Source organism: Rhinatrema bivittatum, chromosome 2 (assembly GCF_901001135.1).
Source record: "Rhinatrema bivittatum chromosome 2, aRhiBiv1.1, whole genome shotgun sequence".
NCBI classification, from domain to species: Eukaryota; Metazoa; Chordata; class Amphibia; order Gymnophiona; family Rhinatrematidae; genus Rhinatrema; species Rhinatrema bivittatum.
In genome coordinates this window covers 64,181,386-64,199,425 of record NC_042616.1, presented here as the reverse complement: position 1 = coordinate 64,199,425, position 18,040 = coordinate 64,181,386, and the positions used below count along the sequence as shown (strand labels likewise).

General features: G+C 43.1%; 1 protein-coding gene across 2 annotated transcripts in view; it reads right to left on the bottom strand.

Moving 5' to 3' along the window:
* The window catches only part of PTH1R (parathyroid hormone 1 receptor), a 595,747-nt gene that overhangs the window by 61,346 nt on the left and 516,361 nt on the right, over positions 1 to 18,040 (bottom strand). The window lies entirely within an intron of this gene.

Genomic DNA, 18,040 nt, shown 5'->3' with positions numbered 1-18,040 from the left:
TTGCTGTGATAATGAAATGTGGGGTTTCTTATTTCATCACCTCAACAGGTATGTCTACCCTTATCTTTCCTCCTCCCTCATGCATCTTTCTTTCCTATCTCTCTTCCCTCTCATCCCTCTCTCTCTACTCCTGCTCACTCCTCTCTTCCAAAACCATATGCTCCGCCCCTTTCCCCACTCCATCACGCTTGCTCACTCCTTCGCTCAGGACTCTCTCTTTCCCCTCTTGCCCAATATGTATTATTCACTACAGGCAGGGCAGGAGCGTCCATTAGGCGAACTTCGGTGGTCGCCTAGGGCGCCAAGCTGTAGGGGGCACCGAAGAGCAGCCACAAGCGGGGCCAATCCCGCTCGCGGCAAAGAGAAATAGAGATTGTGTGCTTCTCAGGGCCGTGAGCAGTGGCACCGAAACAGGTGGGGGAGGGGCATGACTGGGGGAGGGGGGCGTGACCAGGGGGGGCAGCGCAAGGGTCGCCTAGGCCCCCCAATACCCTTGCACCAGCCCTGACTACAGGAGTTGTCTTCTTCACTCTTCCTATTCTGTCTTTCTCTAACGAGAGACCTATGGAAAACCAGCTCATATTCCTCCTTTTCCATCTACTGCAGGCCCTAGGAAAGTAGGCCTGGCTTTTGGTCAGTGTGGGTGTTACCGCTGGCACAGGACCCCTCCAGTCACAGGGCCTGGTGCAGTCGCACCTTTCACATTGGCCTAAACATGGTTCCAATTATTAAAAGCAGATGTATAGTGCTGACCAAATACTTTTGTGCAGATCTCATAAAAGGAAATGGCAGTTAGGTGAAAGGAGCAAACATGAAAGGGAAATGAACCTCACTTCACTTCTGGGAAAGTTCAGACGGAACTAGCACAATTGTAAGTGGAACATGGAACAGGGCCAGACGGGCTAGCTCCATGAACTGTTAGGAATCTTAGAAAAATACTGGCAGTAATACTGAAAACAGGTGCGGTTCCATAGAGATGTGAGAAAGGAGAAGGCTGATCAATTAGAACGGTGGGGAAAATTCATGGAATCACCAGTAAAGGAAAAAATTGTGCAATATAGTGAAATCAATAGATTGCAGGATCCAAATCAGCAAAGGTTTGGGAAGGGGAGGGTATATCAAGCGACGGTTATTGATTTCTTTCACTGGGCAATAAAAGGAATTAGATCACAAGAGATTGTTGAATGTGGTAGACAAATATCAGCAAGGCCTTAGTCACTTTTCTACACAGAAGAGTTGTAGACATGTTGGTCAGCCTCAGCAAGGATCCTAACAGGATAAATGTGGATGAAAACGAGTGATATTCAATAGAGTGTATTCATGCATTAGAAGTGTAGAAACCCAAGGATCCAGAAAACGATGGTGTTCTGATACTGTCAACCGCCAAATGGAGAAGGGAGCTAGGAGTGATTTTAATATCTGACAATTATGATGGAAAATTATTGACCCTTTAAGCTACATTGGAGTATCTGATGGATAATATTTCCAGAAATAGAGCATAGACAATATTTTTCCACTTAAAATTATAGGGTCCTCCTTAATTTTCAATATAAAAATATTCTATTAAAATATTTAAAATATCATTATATAAAATCATGGTTGTTTTACTACTCAAATTATTGTCTTCTTAGATAAGAGATGCACAACCCTGGTCCTTAAAGGCTGCCTCACTATACAAATTAACCTGATTTTGGCCTAAAGTATGTAGAGATTCCTAATTAAAATTTGTTAAGGATAGCCTGATATCAGGCCTATTTGTAACTCTCAAGGACCAAGGGTATACATCTCTATCTTAGAAAGTAAGAATTAATCCTGTTTTGTCATGTGATATTCTCTGAACCAGACAAAGGTGTTGCTGCAGATTTTAGAAGTAAAGAAACAGATAACTAGAAAGATAAAGGAAAGAGGTGATTTAGTTTTTCACAATAGGGCCTGATTTAATAAATTTCTTCCCAAATTTTTCATATTAGAATTTCAAAACAGAGCAGAAAAAAATTGCAGTTCTTTGGGCCTGATTCATAGGGATGACATAAGTACATTTTATAAAAATTTATATCTCTACCCTGTAACGTATGTGCATATGTATGCTTAAGCGCGAATACATGCAATGCATTGAAACCACGTATATCAATGCATTGAACACTCATGCTTTTCCTATCCATTTTAATAATATATGCGCATATATTTTATGCATGAAAGTAAATTAAGACAAACGGTAGTGATCGGTGTTATCAAGAGATTCTTTATTGGAATTCCAATAAAGAATCCCTTGATACACCGATCACTACCGTTTGTCCTGCTTTCCAGCAATATTGATCGGCTTCCGCTTTGCTTTTTGGGTCTGAAAGTAAATTAAGACTTATTCTCGTTAAGTCGACCACTTGTAAAACATGTGTGTGTAAATGAAGTTAACCAGTTTACCAACGAGTCCACTAGTTCGCCCAGTCCTTCTCTGAGTCTTCGAGATCTTTCTGGTTCTTCAGCCTAAACTCTCTCTAGTTCACCCAGACCTCCCACCCGGTCATTACTATACAATAAACACATTTAATATTACTTAAGCTAGATAATTAGCAGATGTAAAGATACATGAGTAAGATGGAAAATGTATAAACGTACAAAATAGCAATTGATGTCAGTGTTGGCCCCGCATTGTAATGTCTCAGACTGCCTTTTATTAAACACGTATATGTGCACGTAAAGGTTGAAATGTCTGCGTGATTGTGACTTTGAAAAAAATGGAATACACGAACAGAGGCTACTTCTGTGTGTACATGCTAATTTTCATGCGCGTAAAGTTTTGAAAATTCACCTCTAAGTCTTTTGTCCCATACTGTGTCTATGAGAAAGAAAAGCTTAGTGATGCAGGCTCTTACTCTTAGGGGCGGATTTTAAAACCCCTGCGCGCGCCGGCACGCCTATTTTGCATAGGCCGCCAGCGCGCGTAAAGCCCCGGGATGCGCGTAAGTCCCGGGGCTTTCGAAACGGGGAGGGAGGGGGCGTGTCCGGGGGCGTTCCCGAAACGACGCGGCGTTTTGGGGGCATGCCGCGGCGTTTCGGGGGCGGGCCCGGGGGCGTGGTGCCGGCCCGGGGGCGTGGTCGAGGCCTCCGGACCACGCCCCCGGGACCGGAGGACGGAGCGGGGCTGCCGGCGACGCGCGCAAAGTTAAGGGGGGGGGTTTAGATAGGGCCGGGGGGGTGGGTTAGGTAGGGGAAGGGAGGGGAAGGTGGGGGAGGGAGAAGAAAAGTTCCTTCCGAGGCCACTCCAAAATCGGAGCGGCCTCAGAGGGAACAGGCAGGCCGCGCTGGGCTCTGCGCGCGCAGGTTGCACAAATGTGCACCCCCTTGCGCGCGCCAACCCCGGATTTTATAAGATACGCGCGGCTACGAGCGTATCTTATAAAATCTGGTGTACTGTACCCGCGCGCGTAGTGTTTGAAAATCCGCCCCTTAATGCATTCCTGAGCTGAAATAAAGGTAACACCCCCCCCTCAAAATATAAGGGTGATGCCTTTATATTGGACTAACACTATGGGCCAGATTTTCAAAAGGTTAAGCGCGTAAGATACGCGCGTACCCCCCGAAAACCTGGCCCAAACTCCCCCCTGCACGCGCCGAGACTATGTTGAGTAGGCTCGGTGGCGCACGCAAGCCCCGGGACGCGCGTAAGTTCTGGGGCTTTCCTGGGGGGGCGTGTTGGGGGCCTCAGAGGGAAAAGAGGCAGGCTGAGCGGCTTGGCACCCGCAGGCTGCCGATTTTGGGCAGCCTTGCGTGTGCCGACCCCGGATTTTAATACGCGCGTATCTATTGAAATCCCGCGTACTCTTGTTCGCGCCTGGTGCACGAACAAAAGTACACGTGTGCGCAAATTTATAAAATCTACCCCTCTATCTCTTGAATAGCTTTTGGGAGCTAGTAAAAAATGTATTACACCTTATGTGTTATCACCTTATATTATTTTATTTCTTGACCTTAATTTCCACATATTCATGTGGATTAAAATGGCAATCACAATCTCTTAGGTTGACAAATGTAGCAGCTTTAGAGTTGTTATTTTCTAGGCACAGCTTTAGAAACTATTGTTTTTCAACACACACTCCACACAAGGAAGCAGTGGTGTGACTTGTGCCAGGGATGTGATTCCTTCATCTATTTCCTTGGCAATTTTTCAGGAAGCAATATCAACAACAGTAACAACAAGACTCACTCAGAATTGCAGCAGGCGATTTGCTTGGAAGACCCTGCGACTCGGTGAGGGAGCGGGGCACAATGGAAGCCACACAAGGGCAGAGGGTTGGGTTGGGAATGGGAGGGGGTGACATAAGGAGAGAAGGCAGGTGGCACCTGATTGCTTGGGGCTGGGGGTTCAAAACGGAGCCGCGTTTCTGAATTACTGTACAAAGCAAGTGATGTAGAGTAACTACTACATAATTATTTCATATTCTCACACCCTCTCTGTGAAGAAATATCTCCTGACATTGGTTCTATTAATTTCTTTCCAGCAGAAAAGGTTTGAAATATGTGCATCATTAAAACCTTTCAGATACCTGAAGGTCTGTATCATATCTCCCCTGCACCTCCTCTCGTCCAGGGTTTACATATTCTGATCCTTCAGCCTCTCCTCATACATCTTCCGACACATACCCCACATCAATGTTGTTGCCTCCATCTTGTCTCTATCCTTTTTGAGATACAGGCCCAGAACTGAACACATCACTCAAGGTGAGGCCTCACCAAGGACCTGTACAAGACTGAGGTAATGAGTCACTTGCCTCCTCCTGATAGCTCTGTAGGTATAGTTCTCTAGTTGTGTTAAAGATTTAGGGGTCCTTATGAATACATAGCTTCCTTGAAATCATAGATATAGGCAGTGGTAAGGTCTGACATTTTTAAGTCGAGTTTATTGCCGCCAGCTTAGATACATAGAGTGGTCGAGGCATTCATTTTTTCTTCCCTGGTCTACTGTAACGGCGGTAAGGTCCGAGAAATTATAACTGGACTCCCGAAAAAACTTTCATAAAGTTGTGTAGAAGATATACCAGCAACCGGAGCATACTTTGCATAGTCCCTGAAGCAGCAGCCTGCGTAACGTGGACACGATGGGCTCATCTCCAGACTCTGGACATTGAAAGTGCGATAGCATCTCACCAGACAAAACTTCAGATCCTCGACTTTGAAGCACGGCAGGGCTCCCTTAAGGGAAGTACCGTTTTTTATTGAAGATTAACAAAAAACTTTAAAAAAAATTCTCAGTATTTGGTTATGGACCGATGATTAAATAAAAACCCACAAGTGGTAAAAATTACAAGTCTGAAATACTTGCAAACTGCGGGAAATATGAGGGTCCAATATAAGTAATTAATATAGTTTTTTCACAAAAAATTGTAAAAATTGGTTGATACAACATGATTGTTTACAAGTGTACCCCTGTTTTCGTTGTATATTAGATAGACAGATTGTGTGTGGTAATTGAAGTCTCCCATTATTACCGCACTATCAATTTGGTTAGCTTCCCTAATTTCTCTTAGCATTTCACTGTCCATCTCACCATCTTGACCAGGTGGACGGTAGTATACCCCTATCACTATAGTCTTCCCCGACACACAAGAGATTTCTACTCATAGAGATTCAATTGTGCATTTAGTCTCATGCAGGATGTTTATCCTGTTGGACTCTATGCCATCCCGGACATAAAGCGCCACACCGCCTCCCAGGTGCTCCTCTCTGTCATTGCGATATAATTTGTACCCCGGTATAGCACTGTCCCATTGGTCGTCCTCCTTTCACCATGTCTCTGAGATGCCAATTAAGTCTATGTCATCATTCACTGCTATACATTCTAATTCTCCCATCTTACTTCTTAGACTTCTGGCATTAGCATACAAACATTTCAAAGTTTGATTTTTGTTTGTATTTTCATTCTGCTTTTTAATTGATAGGGATGTTAGAATTTTTTAGCTCAGGTGAGTTTTTAGTTATAGGCACTTGGACTACTTTTCTTATTATTGGAACCTCACTGTCGGGATGCCCTAATTCTAATGCATCATTAGTATCCTTTGACGATACCTCTCTCCGAACCATGCGCTGCTGAGCGACTGTCGGCTTTCCCCTTTGTTCTAGTTTAAAAGCTGCTCTATCTCCTTTTTAAAGGTTAGCACCAGTAGTCTGGTTCCACCCTGGTTAAGGTGGAGCCCATCCCTTCAGAAGAGTTCCCCCTTCCCCAAAAGGTTCCCCGGTTCCTAACAAAACTGAATCCCTCTTCCTTGCACCATCGTCTCATCCACGCATTGAGACTCCGGAGCTCCGCCTGCCTCTGATGACAGAATAACTATGTCATGAACAATCCCACAACCTACTGAAACCAGTAACCTCGTGGGGAAGCAAGGGACCAGAACTAGATTCCAGGTTTTCGTTTTACCCATAGTCTTCCCACCTCTCAGCTGCTGCAGAGTGAGTCAGGAGCCACAATACTCACCTGTACTGAAGAGGACAGGGTACAGTTGTCTCAGCCTCTCATATAGGGGTAGATCTTTAAAAAATACGCGATCGCGTACTTTTGTTCGCGCACCAGGCGCGAACAAAAGTACGCTGGATTTTATAAGATACGCACGTAGCCACGCGTATCTTATAAAATCCGGGGTCGGCACGCACAAGGGGGTGCACATTTGTGCAACCTGTGCGCGCCGAGCCCAGCGCGCGCTGCCTGTTCCCTCCAAGGCCGCTCTGATTTCGGAGCGGCCTCGGAGGGAACTTTCCTTCGCCCTCCCCCCACCTTCCCCTCCCTTCCCCTACCTAACCCACCCCCCCGGCCCTATCTAACCCCCCCCCCCTATCTTTGCGCGCGCCAGCCGGCAGCCCCGCTCCATCCTCCGGTCCTGGGGGCTGGTCCGGAGGCCTCGACCACACCCCCAGGCCCGCCCCTGAAACGCCGCGGCACGCCCCCGAAACGCCGCGTCGTTTCGGGAACGCCCCCGGACACGCCCCCTCCTGCCCCTTTTCAAAAGCCCCGGGACTTACGCGCGCAGGCCTTTTAAAATCCACCCCACAATATTTAGTCATTTGTGAAACACTAAGGAGGTTCATTCATTTAAAAATAAAAGAAAAATCCAAACCAAAAATTGACTTTTTTTGTTAAATCTGGAATTGAAAATAGCCCTAACCCTGCCCCCCAAAAATGTGTTTCCATTAGTTTCAGAAAATAATCACTATTTATAAACAGCTAGTGCTATTTTCTGAAACAAATGAAAACAAAATTAAATTAAAAACAATCCCCTCTCCCTCACCAAAACAAAATTTGGGCCACAAATTGCCCAAAAATGAAAGAAATGAGACAAAATGAAAAATGTCCCTGTGCAGTGTGCACATCCCTATCAAACACTACTTAGCATTCCTAGAGTGTAATAAAGTGCGCAGAATTTCTCAAAGTCTGATTCCAACAAAAAGCAGCAATTCGTGCTTCTACGTCTGGCTTAGGGGGCACAAGTTTCCCTTTTTACGTGAGACGCAAACTTTGCAAAAAAATTTTTTGTTTTTGCATTTTGCAAACTTGTGCCAATACGTTTAGTGTTGTAAATTTCTATTCAAAATCAAAGCCAATCACCTGCTGCAAGGAAAAGTCATGCAAAGAAGGTCATTAACTATGTTTGCAGTGCTAAAATGCCTTTAACAGCCAATTTTCTACTGAGCTTATTTGCATATGAGTCCTGTAGAAAACTTCTGCAAGAAATCACAACTTCTGCAAGAAATTCCGCACACTTTAATACACCGGGCCACTAGAATGGTATCTTTTACTGTCTTCCAGGGTCTGAGAATGCTACTTCAGTAAAATCCCTGGCCCAGCAGGTATGAGAAGCAATGATCTGAGATGATGGTTAATACTGGATTGTCAGCACAGAAGCACCACCCACTGATCATGGGACACTGTGCCGGCAGCCTATCAATCAAATACTAAGAATTGCTCATTTTATTTTGCATTTAAATAAGTGTCTCCACTCATATTGATTAAAGTTATAGGATAATGCAAGTGCTTCTCTCACAATATCCTCAAGCTTGACTGCCCTCAGGAATCAGTCTTAGATCTCCTACATGGAACTGCATGCACTTAGATTGTAAGCCCTTGGGGGATAGGGAAAACACTTACAGTACCTGAATGTAATCCACTGAGAAGTGGCAAAAAGTAGAATATAAATAAAATAAACTACTTCTGATCTATCAGGCTTAATATTTGTAAAATGTTTCTTTTCAAATGAATCTCCTGCCAACCAGTGCAAAAGATCAATATGCATAGCCTTGTGGTTCTGAAAGTCACCAAGATCCCTTCAATTTTAGTAAAAAAAAAAAAATGCAAGCAAAGCAGCAAAAACTTTAAAGCAATTTGCTAGTGTGTGTCTCTTCCAGCCTTTCACACGGACTGCACAGTCAGCATTCTACGGGCAGAGTTCCACTGGGTGCTGATGCTGCAAGTGACTTCTATAGCATCCACATTGTATGCGCTGTGCATGTCCAAACAATACGCACAGTGTGTACAATGCAGGTCCTATAAGGTCAGGCATTGCCCTCATCTGGACGAGGCTGCAACTCCTCAATGCACCGAAGCCAAAACAGTGAGGAAGGAAGAAAGGAAGGAAGGAAGGTCTAAAAACACGTAATCAGAATTTAAATGTGCACACAAATGTTGACAAACTTTTCAAAAATTTCAGTCACTCTTGAAAAGGTTTTGTGCTGTTGAGTCCTTGGAATGGTTACCTCCTGTTTGTTTATACTAATAAAGTCCACAGCATGAGAAGTTAAGTTTTGTGTTATCATTTGTCAAGGTCTGACAACATACTTAAAAGCAATCTGGGATTTGTTGTCCAACATAGCATTTATACAGCAGGATTAAGGAAGGCACATTATTGATAGCTGTCTACTCTTCCTCCATGATCACGCCTTGACATACCACAGAAACGTATTCTATGAGTAAATTTAGGATACACAAATGATACATTCCTTTGTCCTTTTGCTATTCATGCCATGTTTCGTGCCACTTTCCCACAGTCTTGGTGCCTTAGAGTTCTTGTCCCACCTTCTTACGATGTCTTCCCACCAGTTTCATTAGAACTGATTAGAGAACCCCAATTTTGAAGCTCCAAACAGGCTGCAGTTTCCCCTATTGACTTGAATGGAAACCCCCACAAAAAAAACAAATTGAACAAATAAGCAAGAAATTGTTTTCATTTGAAATGAAAAAAATGAATGGAAGTGACCTACAAAATGAATTAAAGAACTGTAATGAAAATTTTAGCTCTGCACATCCCTACTGTGTTTGTTCATATATATAGGTGAAAGTGTGGCTTCACCTGTGCATATGCATGTGTGTGACCACATAATTTTAAATATGTATCTATGATGGCAAACCTTTGGGGCGGATTTTAAGAGCCCTGCTCGCGTAAATCCGCCCGGATTTACGCGAGCAGGGCCTTGCGCGCCGGTGTGCCTATGTTCCATAGGCCTACCGGCGCGCGCAGAGCCCCGGGACTCGCATAAGTCCCGGGGTTTTTCAAGGGGGGCATGTCGGGGGCAGGGCCGATTGGCACGGCATTTTGGGGGCGGGACGCGGCGTTTCGGGGGCGGGCCTGGGGACGTGGTTTCGGCCCGGGGCGGTCAGGGGGCGTGGCCGCGCCCTCCAGAACCGCCCCCAGGTCGCGTCTCGGCGCGCTAGCGGCCCGCTGGCGCGCGGGGATTTACTTCTCCCTCCGGGAGGCGTAAATCCCCCGACAAAGGTAGGGGGGGTTTAGATAGGGTCGGAGGGGTGGGTTAGATAGAGGAAGGGAGGGGAAGGTGAGGGGAGGGCGAAAGCGAGTTCCCTCCGAGGCCGCTCCGATTTCGGAGCGGCCTTGGAGGGAACGGCGGCAGGCTGCGCGGCTCGGCACGCACCGGCTACACGAAATCGGCAGCCTTGCGCGCACCGATCCAGGATTTTAGCGGCTACGCGTGTATCTACTAAAATCCAGCGTACTTTTGTTTGCGCCTGATGCGCCAACAAAAGTACGCGAAGGCGCGCTTTTTTAAAATCTACCCCTTTGTGTGTACATGTATGTGATATTGAAAAACAATATGGAGGCAAAATGTAGCAGACCGTGGAACAGAAATGAGGCAAAAGTAGAGTAAAAGGAAAGGAACTTGAAAGTGGAAATAGGAGAGCATCTTGGGGAAAGATAGTAGGAAGAGAGGTGCTGATAGTAAATTATACTAGAAATCTAGAAATAGTTCTTAAGAACATAAGAACATGCCATACTGGGTCAGACCAAGGGTCCATCAAGCCCAGCATCCTGTTTCCAAGAGTGGCCAATCTAGGCCAATCTAGGCCATAAGAACCTGGCAAGTACCGAAAAACTAAGTCTATTCCATGTTACCATTGCTAGTAATAGCAGTGGCTATTTTCTAAGTCAACTTAATTAATAGCAGGTAATGGACTTCTCCTCCAAGAACTCATCCAATCCTTTTTTAAACACAGCTACACTAACTGCACTAACCACATCCTTTGGCAACAAAGTCCAGAGTTTAATTGTGCGTTGAGTGAAAAAGAACTTTCTCAGATTAGTTTTAAATGTGCCACATGCTAACTTCATGGAGTGCCCCCTAGTCTTTCTATTATACGCGTTCTAGACCTCTCATGATTTTAAAAACCTCTATCATATCCCCCCCTCAGCCGTCTCTTCTCCAAGCTAAAAAGTCCTAACCTCTTTAGTTTTCCTCAGGGGAGCTGTTCCATTCCCTTTATCATTTTGGTCGCCCTTCTCTGTACCTTTTCCATCACAACTATATCTTTTTTGAGATGCGGCGACCAGAATTGTACACAGTATTCAAGGTGCAGTCTCACCATGGAGCGATACAGAGGCATAACATTTTCTGTTTTATTCACCATTCCCTTTCTAATAATTCCCAACATTCTGTTTGCTTTTTTGACTGCCGCAGCACACTGAATCGATGATTTCAATGTGTTATCCACTTTGATGCCTAGATCTCTTTCTTGGGTGATAACTCCTAATTTGGAACCTAACAATATGTAACTATAGCATGGGTTATTTTTCCCTAAATGCATCACCTTGCACTTATCCACATTAAATTTCATCTTTCATTTGGATGCCCAGTTTTCCAGTCTCAGAAAGTCTTCCTGCAATTTATCACAATCTGCTTGTAATTTAACTACTCTGAACAATTTTGTATCATCTGCAAATTTGATTACCTCACTTGTCATATTTCTTTCCAGATCATTTATAAATATATTGAAAAGTATGGGTCCCAGTACAGATCCCTGAAGCGCTCCACTGCCCACTCCCTTCCACTGAGAAAATTGTCCATTTAATCCTACTCTCTGTTTCCTGTCTTTTAGCCAGTTTGCAATCCATGAAAGGACATCGCCACCTGTTACGAACCTGCCCTTTTTGCAGCTTCTCCACCTCTCTTTCCTTCTTTTTCATGTGGCCCGGAGGCCGCCGATGTGTTCTCGGGTGGCTGGAGCCTTGCTGCTTTACCTATGCGGTTAGGAAGCCACTAACAATGCCCTCATGCAACCCAGAGGTCTTCAACCTTACCTCCAGGGGAGAGGGCCTCAGCCCCGGCCTTGGCTGTGCCTCGGAGCCACCCTCGGTCCACCTCCTGCAGCTGGGAAAGCTGCCTTCCAGCGTTGGGCCTGCTCAGGGCCTGCTTCTCCTGCATTCAGTGTTGCAGCATGGGCGCTGTCCAGGGTCCTGCCCCTTCCTCCTAGGGGGTGAGGCCACGTTTTCCTTCCCTTCTTAAAGGGACGGCGAGGGAGTGGTTCATCAGTGATGTCATCTTAGGAGCCGCCTCTCCTGAGGTATAAAAAGGGCCTGGCTTCACTTCCACCTTGCCTTCACAAGGAGCCAGTCCTCCTTAGGACTTCTTTTTATTTCCAGCTTCTCATTGGCACTCTGTTCTTCGTGGGATCCCGTATCTTCGTCCAGATGTTTCTCATCCAGATGTCTTTGTATGGTCTCCTGACTTGCTCCTACATTTTCGTCTCATCAGTTCCAGTTGTCCTGATGTCTGCTTTGTTCATCTTCATCAATCTGCTGATGTCCTGCTCTTCAGATCTCCTGGACCTTTTCTTCATTCTCCGATGTCTTCGTCTCCAGATATCTTCATCCTGTTCTTCTCAACTTTGGATCCTCTCCGGTACGACAGCTTAAGCCTTCAGAGGGTTCCGGCTTTTATAGTACCGCTCTGAGTCTCTCGTCGAGCTTTTAGCTTCTGGTCCTCCGAGTCTCGGATCCTGAAACCTTTTTCCTACCGGACCTTTGGAGTTCCCTTTTGTCTGTTTCTATGTGGTCGGAATTCACTATCCTTGTTCACTATTAAACTGCAAGTTATCTTCTTTCTATCTCCCTCATATTTCCAAATAGGATTGACATTTGTGTCCAAATATTTTTATTTAATGCATTAATAGCTTCCCATATTAATTCCATAGTAATGTTCTGGGGTCTTACCAGATCTTGAAATTGTATCAGGGAAAGCCCAGTTGGTTCTCCCCCAGAGGCTTCATTAGTCGCTCCTTCTGGGTTTTTCACCACCTCCACATTGGTAAGCTGTTCCATCTGTTCTTCGAGGTGAATTACTTGCCTCAAAGAAGGTTCATTCCGATCTTCCACTCCGGGTGATCCAGTTGAACCCCACTTCACCTGGAGCCTGTCGGCTGGATTTGCTGGTGTTGTTCTCCCTTCGGAGGAGAGAGTTGACAATAAAGGCTCAGGAATGGTTGATGGCTCTTCTTCTCCCTCCCACCATTCAGCGAGTTCTCTACCTCCATCCTTATCCTACAGAGAATGTGGGTGAGTCCAGATGTCCCAATATAGTTTTGGCCACTGCAGCGTCTGAGACTTGGCGCTCCTTGGCCTTCCTTTTTCGGGAAGAATGTGGCATGTGGAAAAATTGTTAAACCAAATGAACTACCACACAACCTCCATGTCATATATTTTAAAGGATCTCATACAGGTGGAGAACAGAGAGTTAACTATTTATTTTGTGTTTAATTAAAAAAAAAAAAAAAAAAGAAAGAAACCAACTCAGTCACTGGGAAGACCCAGCGAAGCCCGGCTAAACCCAGCTTAACCGCGCGCCCCTTGAGCACGTGCGGCTTAAGCAGCACGCCGGCTCTGCTGCGCGCCGCTGTTAACCCTGTTTAAATAGTTAGCTTCCGGGTCTGCCTCCGTCCCCGCCTCTCAAAGCGGCATCTATTCTCAGCTGGAAACAGAAAGGTAATTTTCAGGGTAGGACGTTTCACCTCTCCCAGGTAGGTTTGCAATCCAAAGAAAAAACGAACTCCCGCTCTCTCCACCACGGGGGAGCGATCACCAACCAGTCAGTTTTGTACCCAGGCTACCGGGTCCGCCTCCGTCCCCGCCTCTCAAAGCGGTGTCTATTCTCAGCTGGAAGCAGAAAGGTAATTTTCAGGGTAGGACGTTTCACCTCTCCCGGGTAGGTTTGCAATCCAAAGAAAAAACTAACTCCCGCTCTCTCCACCACCTCAAATATTTTTCACTTAAACCGTTCTTAACCTGGTTTTCCTGTTGAATCTTCTGAGACCTCTTTGAGTCCAGGTACATGCTTCCCCAAGTCAGCTAAGTCAGTTTCATTCTCTTCAGGCAGGGAAGTAGAGTTCCTAGGCAGGCAGGGTTTACTGGTAGTACACCCAGGAACGCATCTACCAGGGTCCTTGAGAATGAGAAACAATTGTTTTTCAATCTGTTGCTAATATTGAAGCCCGAAGGGTTTCCTTGATACTTATTCCTTCTCCTGTTGTCCCTATTAAGACTTTTGATGGTATCAATAAAGTTGGAGAATGCTCTTCTGAACCTCTTGAGATTTCCTTACAAGACATTTTGAAAGCAGTAACCTGATTGGAATCTACTTTGACCCAACCTGTTTCACAATGATTTACCTTTATCTCTGAAGCATCTCTTAAATTTTCTGATTTGGACTCAGGACTGGGGCTTTGGAGACTCAGTTTTCATCTCAATTGTCTTCTGTCAATGTGCCACCATCCAATGCTACAGCTGCTATTAAAGATAATTTGAGTTTACATTTTAATCAAGAGCTCCTGGAAAATAAGATGAGATTTAAAACTCGAAAATCTTCATCTCCTGAATTTTCCACAGACCTGTTTCATGTCTGGAAATGAGTTATTTAAAAAATGTTTGCTAGATGTACTACAATTTACTGCTGAGTAAAGTTTCTTGCTATCTAATTCTTATTTTGTTTCCAAAGTTAGTAAAATTATTAATTTGCAGGAAGGGTCTAGATTTACTTTTTTCCTTTTGACAGCTTAGATATGTCCCATTTTCTTTAAACATCACAAGATAATATTACCTCTCGTGCTATCTTTATTGTTATCTTTTGTTTTGGATTCTGACAGAGATTTAGTATTTTGTCAGTAGTTCAAATACAAAAATGCTTTGTTTTATAGTCAAACAGTGATGGTGTTTCTTATTTGCAAGGAGACTCAGGAAAGAAGGAAACAACTGATTGCATTAAAGCAGCTTGTTATTGATATACGTGCTTTCTTCTTCCTATGATTCCTTTGCAAGAGTGAGGTGTTTTTTCAGAGGAACAAATTCATTTTTTTGATCTCCCTTCTTCTTGAGACTTTTTTTGTGTGACAAAACATAGGCAACTTAATGATTGGGTTTGGTGGGTACGCTTGCATACAGGAAATTGGCTTTATTTTTTTTTTTCCTCTAATTCTCCATTTTTGTGGACTTGTGATTTCTTTCCTTTACTGAAATGCTTTTGAAATTTCTTGATATGTATCTTTTCTTTTCTTTATGTAGATGAGAAAAACCTTATAAATAAATGAAATAAAGAAATATATGACACAATTCATAAGCATTACAATCATAATTTTACAATCAAGCTAAAACCAAAACTTAAATAAAGTTTAACAAAATTTAAGATCTAATAAAATCATGCAGATAAATTGCATTAAGAAATCTAGATTGCAGTCCCAGGAATAAAGAGAAGGCCTGAATGTAAAACAGACTCTTTACTAGCTTACGAAAAATTCAGTAGTCATGGACCTTCTTAGTCACATAATTCAGGGAGCTCCATAATTTTGGGACTATAAAGGCAAGCTATTTCTCAGTGACACCCATCTTGTTGCAGTGACTAAAAGGATACATAAAAAAATTTCCCATAGGATCACAGGTGTCTAGCAGGAAAGGAAGGCTGGACTCAGTCCGACAAATATCTAGGAGCTTGGTCATGTAAGATCCTAAAGACTAGTAATAACACAGTTTTAAATTTGCTTCTGAGCTCAATGGGAAGCCAGTGTAATGATTTCAAAGCCAAAGAGACATGATACCAAGGTAGCAAATTCAATAATAAATGAATGGTGGTGACCTGAATCAATTGTAATTTATTAAAGTTTTCTTCCTTAGGAAAGCCAATCAAAAGTGAATTACAATCATCAAATTTAATAACAGAAAGAGATTGGGGAAATGTAGTCAAGTCTGAATTTCTTGTCCACTCAGAGTCCCTAAAATTCATATCTGAGCACTTGTTTGAATAGAAAGTTTTTGATTTCATAAAATTTCTGTCAACTGATTATTCAATTTCAATCAGTTCTATGTCATCCAAGAAGCAGTCTTTAGCAGATAACTGTTAAATTGATCCACTGCTTTGTCTCTGTTGGGAGTCAGCCTGCGATGCTGCCACTGACGCGCGACCAGTGAGTGCCACCTCTCCTTCCTCTTCCCGCTCCACGTACGGTGCCGGGTTATTGCAGAGTCCATGCACCAACCCGGCACTATGCCTTTGTCATCAAATGGGAAAATATGGGCACAAAAGTAAAGGAATGTTGGATATATCTGCTTCCATGCATGTCTGTAAGTTCCTCTAATTTACCCACTTGACATACATAGCACTAAAGAGATGGCTTGCATGTCTTGAGTCTGCCTGAAAAAGGGCACTTGTCCCTTCTTATCTACCGCTGCAGTAACTTGAAATCTGGCAGTGCTCTCCATTGAAGACATCGGCCACCTGCAAATTGTTTCACCAATGTACAAGATTTCTCAGCACTGCAGAGCGTGTCCTCACATCATGCTCTGGCTGCTAGGGAAGTCACTTGAATTTTTCAACTCAGGAGCATTTTTACCTCATTGATGCAAAATTTAATGACAGGATTGCAGCAATAACGCATGGTGGGTAACAGAGCTTGGAATGGCATGGGACAGAATGCTATGTAGCAGGCTGCAAAGAATTCTAAAATCATGTGAGTAGGCTGTAGATTGCATGATACTTTTTACTGGGTCATGGTATATTCAGGATGGGCTCAGCCTACTCAGATACTATTTTCATAAAGATAAATTCCAATGGAAAAAAAAATGTTCATAGCAAAATAAGAGGTTAGAATACAGTATGCATCCATAGGAGGTCACCGCGACTCCATAGATGTCCAAATATTCTTCTAGGGGATGTTTTTCATTGAAAGGCACAGTGAATATGGGCCAAAACTGCCGCTACCCAGTAGTAAATATGGGCCAAAACTGCCGCTACCTCTCTTATTAATACATCTTTTTCCCCGACCCCCTGTTTTTACCCCACGTTTTCACATCTAATTTTTTCATTGTTTTCATTCCTTAACCCGTCTCTGAAGTCAGCGAAGGTCTCTAAAGTTTAATGCTTAATGCTTTAAAGTTTTACTGTTCCAATGTTTAATACCCTAATGTTTAATGCTCTAATGTTTAATGACTCTCCCAATTGGTTCCCTGGAATGTTCTCATGTTTGTTTAATGTAACTTAATGTTTAACTTAATGTTTAATGTATCGCCCACCCGCGACTGTTCTGTTGTACTGTAAACCGGTGTGATCTGTATTTCATACAGGAATATCGGTATATAAGAATTCAAAATAAATAAATAAATAGTACAGAATAACACAGTTTATTAGCTTCTGCATTTCTACAAAGGATCTTACAATAGTGAGGTTTTCAAACGATTTTGCCCAAAATTGTGTGTCCTGTTTTTAAAAGGGTTTCTTCAGTCCTATGACTAGAGCCAAAAATTGGAAATTGACCCTATATTTTAGATGTAACAATAACTTTTACAGAACCTATATTCTGATTTAAGAATAGCAAGCACCAAATATTGCTGCAAACTTCTTTTTTCTTTGCATGGCAATATCAAACACAGGAATGGGAAAAGTTAGTGCAAATGCACTGCTCCTTCCTGGGTCACCAATTACATACTCCAAATATAAAATTGATTGGACATGGATTGCGACTGTTCAGAATATAATTATTAATCTGTCCAACTTCTGTTCTCTCTGATGAGAGGTTTTTCTTTCCCCTCGTCACAGTCAGAATGAAACTGATCCAGAGATAATGCACAGTCATTTCAATCTCAGATACAGTAGCCAAATGCCACGTTTCGGAGGGTCATGTCCGATTCCATCTATGTGACGGGTGGAATGGCTTGCAGATAATGTGAGTTTCAAATCTCCTCCATAATTAGAAGGTCTCTGCAGAAATCTGCAGTACCCTTTGTCTTTCTGGCATTAAAAACAGATTAAATCTCTGACACATGAGCCCCCTGCAAGCTTGAAATCAATTTACCATGAATAACAAGGTTTGTTTTTACACATTCAAAATTATAATCCTAAAATAATTTCATATTCTTGCTGTCATTGTATATTTCTGATGTGACATGTCTGTTGGATGATAAAGATGTATGCAGAGATTTTTTTTCCTGTTGGATGCAGGGATTTCTTTTGTTTTCATTTGATTGATGGTGTTTTTCTTTTTTCTTTTTCTTTTTCATTTCATTTTCTTTTTAGTTTCAGCATGTGATAAACTTTGTAACACATATTAAAGTATTTAACGTGTGTTAAAAACTATTTCCATACACATTAAAACTATTTAATGCAAATCAAATAGTGTTAATGTACAGTAAATTAATTTAGAACACACTAAATGGTTTTAGTGTGCATTAACATTCATGAAAAAAGAAACAAAAATTGATTTTTTTTTCTTTTGTTTCATTTTGAAAAT